We start from the raw sequence: 6527 nt of genomic DNA, 5'->3' as shown, positions 1-6527 counted from the left end.
TGCAGATCTCTCACTCGAAGACTTCTGCAGGGGACCGGCTGTACCAGCAACTTCTCTGGCCCCGCCCCCAGAGGAGGGAGGGGGAGATAGAGCTCTGTGAGGAAGCTACAAGCTTCCTGTCCTCCTGCTTCTAACGGAAGAGACGCTGCTCGCGACCGGTAAGCAGCATGGCCCCAGCCATTTTTTTGGGGTCTGATTAGAAGACGACCCCGATTATAAGACGAGGGGTATTTTTCAGAGCATTTGCTCTGGAAAAAACCTCGTCTTATAATCGAGCAAATACGGTAATATGTAGAAAGCGGAGGGGACATACTAAAACGAATGACAAAATGGAATGCCCATAGACTTTAATGGGGAGGAATGCCCATAGACTATAATGGGGAGGAATGCCCATAGACTTTAATGGAAGGGAAAAGAATCATTGATTTTGAAATAAAAGCTTAAGAAATAGCATTTAGATCTTTGGCACACATACTCCCCTAGCACACACATGTGATCTAAAACTCAGATTACGTTGGATTATAGCTGTGTTCTATGGAATGACAGGTGAATGACGGTATTGATGGAATGCCCATAGGATATAATGGGAGAAAAATCAAACCTTTTTTTCAGACAAAACCCTCTGAAAAATCATATAGATCTTTGGCACATATACCCTCCTAGTACAGATACATGATCTAAAACTCATATTAAGTGGGTTTATATCTGTTTTCTATGGAATGACAGGTGAATGACAGTATTGATGGAATGCCCATAGGATATAATGGGAGAAAAATCAAACCTGTTTTTCAGACAAAACCCTCTGAAATATCATATAGATCTTTGGCACATATACTCCTCTAGTACAGAGACAGGATCTAAAACTCATATTATGTGGGATTATAGCTGTTTTCTATGGAATGACAGGAGAATGACAGTTTTGAGTGAATGCCCATAGGATATAATGGGATAAAAATTAAACTTGTTTTTTAGAGAAAACCCTCTGACATATCATATAGATCTTTGTCATGTATACTCCTCTAGTACAGTTATAGGTTCCAAACCTCATATTAAGTGGAATTATAGCTGTGTTCTATGGAATGACAGGTGAATGACGGTATTGATGGAATGCCCATAGGATATAATGGGAGAAAAATCAAACCTGTTTTTCAGACAAAACCCTCTGAAATATCATATAGATCTTTGGCACATATACTCCTCTAGTACAGAGACAGGATCTAAAACTCATATTATGTGGAATTATAGCTGTTTTCTATGGAATGACAGGTGGATGACATTATTGATGGAATGCCCATAGGCTATAATGGGAGACAAATTAAACTTGTTTTTTAGAGAAAACCCTCTGACGTATCATATAGATCTTTGTCATGTATACTCCCCTAGTACAGAGACAGGATCTAAAACTCATATTATGTGGGATTATAGCTGTTTTCTATGGAATGACAGGAGAATGACAGTTTTGAGGGAATGCCCATAGGATATAATGGGAGAAAAAAAACTTGTTTTTTTTTAGAGAAAACCCTCTGACATATCATATAGATCTTTGTCATGTATACTTCCCTAGTACAGTTATAGGTTCCAAACCTCATATTAAGTGGAATTATAGCTGTGTTCTATGGAATGACAGGTGAATGGCAGTATTGATGGAATGCCCATAGGATATAATGGGAGAAAAATGTAACTTGTTTTGTTAGAGAAAACCCTCTGACATATCATATAGATCTTTGTCATGTATACTCCCCTAGTACAGTTATATGTTCCAAACCTCATATTAAGTGGAATTATAGCTGTATTCTATGGAATGACAGGTGAATGACAGTATTGATGGAATGCCCATAGGATATAATGGGATAAAAATCAAACCTGTTTTTCAGACAAAACCCTCTGAAATATCATATCGATCTTTGGCACATATACTCCCCTAGTACAGAGACAGGATCTAAAACTCATATTATGTGGGATTATAGCTGTTTTCTATGGAATGACAGGTGAATGACAGTTTTGAGTGAATGCCCATAGGATATAATGGGATAAAAATTAAACTTGTTTTTTAGAGAAAACCCTCTGACATATCATATAGATCTTTGTCATGTATACTCCCCTAGTACAGTTATAGGTTCCAAACCTCATATTAAGTGGAATTATAGCTGTGTTCTATGGAATGACAGGTGAATGACGGTATTGATGGAATGCCCATAGGATATAATGGGAGAAAAATCAAACTTGTTTTTTAGAGAAAACCCTCTGACATATCATATAGATCTTTGTCATGTATACTCCCCTAGTACAGTTATAAGTTCCAAACCTCATATTAAGTGGAATTATAGCTGTTTTCTATGGAAAGACAGGTGAATGACAGTATTGATGGAATGCCCATAGGATATAATGGGAGAAAAATGTAACTTGTTTTGTTAGAGAAAACCCTCTGACATATCATATAGATCTTTGTCATGTATACTCCCCTAGTACAGTTATATGTTCCAAACCTCATATTAAGTGGAATTATAGCTGTATTCTATGGAATGACAGGTGAATGACAGTATTGATGGAATGCCCATAGGATATAATGGGAGAAAAATCAAACCTGTTTTTCAGACAAAACCCTCTGAAATATCATATAGATCTTTGGCACATATACTCCTCTAGTACAGAGACAGGATCTAAAACTCATATTATGTGGGATTATAGCTGTTTTCTATGGAATGACAGGTGAATGACAGCATTGATGGAATGCCCATAGGATATAATGGGAAAAAAATCAAACCTGTTTTTCAGACAAAACCCTCTGAAATATCATATAGATCTTTGGCACATATACTCCCCTAGTACAGAGACAGGATCTAAAACTCATATTAAGTGGGATTATATCTGTATTCTATGGAATGACAGGTGAATGACATTATTGATGGAATGCCCATAGGATATAATGGGAGAAAAATCAAACTTGTTTTAGAGAAAACCCTCTGAAATATCATATAGATCTTTGTCATGTATACTCCCCTAGTACAGTTATAAGTTCCAAACCTCATATTAAGTGGAATTATAGCTGTTTTCTATGGAATGACAGGTGAATGACAGTATTGATGGAATGCCCTTAGGATATAATGGGAGAAAATTGTAACTTGTTTTTTAGAGAAAACCCTCTGACATATCATATAGATCTTTGTCATGTATACTCCCCTAGTACAGTTATATGTTCCAAACCTCATATTAAGTGGAATTATAGCTGTTCTCTATGGAATGGCAGGTGAATGACAGTATTGATGGAATGCCCATAGGATATAATGGGATAAAAATCAAACCTGTTTTTCAGACAAAACCCTCTGAAATATCATATAGATCTTTGGCACATATACTCCCCTAGTACAGAGACAGGATCTAAAACTCATATTATGTGGGATTATAGCTGTTTTCTATGGAATGACGGATGAATGACAGTTTTGAGTGAATGCCCATAGGATATAATGGGAGAAAAATGAAACTTGTTTTTTTAGAGAAAACCCTCAGACATATCATTGCACAGGAGGTGTTTCCAAAATCAAGGTAAATACCTAAATAAAGTTAGATTTTTTATTCTACTTACTTTACACTGGCTATGTATATTTTTTAATAGAAGCAACTGTGAAAAGAATGGTATTTTTTCAAATTTGTTTTCAATATTAAATGGTTTGTGTATATAAGATCCTACTTGTCCTCTAAAAACTCAATATATAATTTGTGGGGATGCACTGAATGAGTTGGTAGGAAATTATAGATGAATAAAGATGGAAATTTATCTGGTAGTTTTTTGGAAAGCATTGTAAAATAGACGCTGGGGTTAATCACATCCTTTAAAGAAATCTTACCAATTTAATTATGTATTATGCTGGGCTAATTTGGAAATGTTTTAACAGCCGAATAAGCCTAGTTTGGTCCATTTTAACACACGTCTAAATCAGCATATTGAAATATCCAGCTCTATTCAGAGGCTTAAATTAATCTATCTCAGCTCATTGAATACCATAGACGGAAATACAACCTATTTAGTCAAAAAAACAATAACTGATTTATCTCACATAATTGGATAGAACCCACTATCTCAGTTTATTTTAATTAATAAATATCACTTTAAGCCTCATTATAACATTTAAACCATTTATCTAATTTACTAGGGCAATGTTTACTTTATTCGAAGTTGCTTCCTATTGCCTGTAAGTATGAGATGGTTTACTTTAGTTAGTGGTGAGAAATGCAGAATTTGCTTTTGCAGCTCAGTTATACTGGCCACATAGTCATATAGCCATAATTGAGTTTGATATTTCCATCAAATCCTTGGGCCAACTGCCTAAACACTCAACGCCAAAGAAGGATGGGCATGAAATGAATGAACTTGTTGCATGGGATGACTTAACCCCCTGGAACCTGCCACCAACAGATTCAGATAACAAATTGCTAGAAACAGTAAAAGAACAGATTTTGAAAACACTGGATCCCGGACAATGGCTTTGTGATGAAGCTATTGAAGAAGCCATAAGCAACTTCGTCTGCCAGAGAAATCTTACAGAAAAGATTTTGATATGCCCCACCTACATTTACCAAAGTTTGGTGCGAGGAAGAGCAGACATTTTCTACAGCTTCTTGGGGGAAAATGTCGCCTTAAACAAAGATATTTTGTTGGTTCCTTTTAACACGGATTCCTGGGGCTCTGGACAGCACTGGTGCCTTGGTGTAGTCCTTTTTAATACCAGGGAGGTGATAGTCATAGATTCCATGAAGGAAAAAGAAAGAGCAAAAGAAAATTGTGACATATTATTGTCTATTGCAGCTGCTTGTTACCAACTGGCAAACTTATGTTTTATCAGAGAAGAGTGGAAGGCATACTTGTGTGAGGACTCAATTCAACAAAATAACAGTTTTATCAACTTGATAAAGACCTCATTGTAAGGTTGAAACGTTGTTGCTGTCTTCCTTTAATAAATCTGCCTGAGCTGGAACCCTTGAGTGCCTGGGGCCTTTATTTATTTTGATCTACTGGGGAGTTGGCCCTTCCTGGCACAGTTAAGCACCAGAGTTCCTTTGGTGTGTGTGCAGATTCCTCATTCTGGTGACCAACATATTACAAGTGTCACCAGTGTTCAAAATGACAAAAATCTATATGATATGTCAGATGGATTTCTCTGAAAAACAAGTTTGATTTTCCTCCCATTATATCCTATGGGCATTCCATCAATACCGTCATTCACCTGTCATTCCATAGAAAACAGCTATAATCCCACATGATATGAGTTTTAGATCCTGTCTCTGTACTAGTTGAGTATATGTGTCAAATATATATATGATATTTCAGAGTGTTTTGTCTGAAAAACAGGTTTGATTTTTCTCCCATTATATCCTATGGGCATTCCATCAATACTGTCATTCACCTGTCATTCCATAGAAAACAGCTATAATTCCACTTAATATGAGGTTTGGAACCTATAACTGTACTAGTGGAGTATACATGACAAAGATCTATATGATATGTCAGAGGGTTTTCTCTAAAAAACAAGTTTGATTTTTCTCCCATTATATCCTATGGGCATTCCATCAATACTGTCATTCACCTGTCATTCCATAGAAAACAGCTATAATTCCACTTAATATGAGGTTTGGAACCTATAACTGTACTAGGGGAGTATACATGACAAAGATCTATATGATATGTCAGAGGGTTTGCTCTAAAAAAGAAGTTTGATTTTTCTCCCATTATATCCTATGGGCATTCCATCAATACTGCCATTCACCTGTCATTCCATAGAACACAGCTATAATTCCACTTAATATGAGGTTTAGAACCTATAACTGTACTAGGGGAGTATACATGACAAAGATCTATATGATATGTCAGAGGGTTTTCTCTAAAAAACAAGTTTGATTTTTCTCCCATTATATCCTATGGGCATTCCATCAATACTGTCATTCACCTGTCATTCCATAGAAAACAGCTATAATTCCACTTAATATGAGGTTTGGAACCTATAACTGTACTAGGGGAGTATACATGACAAAGATCTATATGATATGTCAGAGGGTTTGCTCTAAAAAAGAAGTTTGATTTTTCTCCCATTATATCCTATGGGCATTCCATCAATACTGTCATTCACCTGTCATTCCATAGAACACAGCTATAATTCCACTTAATATGAGTTTTAGAACATATAACTGTACTAGGGGAGTATATGTGCCAAAGATTTATATGATATGTCAGAGGGTTTTCGCTAAAAAACAGGTTTGATTTTTCTCCCATTATATCCTATGGGCATTCACTCAAAACTGTCATTCCATAGAAAACAGCTATAATTCCACATAATATGAGTTTTAGATCCTGTCTCTGTACTAGGGGAGTATATGTGCCAAAGATCGATATGATATTTCAGAGGGTTTTGTCTGAAAAACAGGTTTGATTTTTCTCCCATTATATCCTATGGGCATTCCATCAATACTGTCATTCACCTGTCATTCCATAGAATACAGCTATAATTCCACTTAATATGAGGTTTGGAACATAT

At 36.0% G+C, this 6527-nt stretch overlaps 1 long non-coding RNA gene across 1 annotated transcript; it reads left to right on the top strand.

Annotated features, from left to right (window-relative positions):
- The first annotated feature begins 4150 nt into the window (after nucleotides 1-4150).
- LOC128467227 (uncharacterized) lies at nucleotides 4151-4973 on the top strand. Its single transcript, XR_008345700.1, has 2 exons — nucleotides 4151-4190; nucleotides 4805-4973. It is a non-coding gene; the product is annotated as an uncharacterized LOC128467227 (long non-coding RNA).
- The last annotated feature ends 1554 nt before the right edge of the window (nucleotides 4974-6527 follow it).

The sequence above is a fragment of the Spea bombifrons genome, chromosome 1 (assembly GCF_027358695.1).
Source record: "Spea bombifrons isolate aSpeBom1 chromosome 1, aSpeBom1.2.pri, whole genome shotgun sequence".
NCBI classification, from domain to species: Eukaryota; Metazoa; Chordata; class Amphibia; order Anura; family Pelobatidae; genus Spea; species Spea bombifrons.
This window is presented reverse-complemented; position numbering and strand designations above follow the sequence as displayed.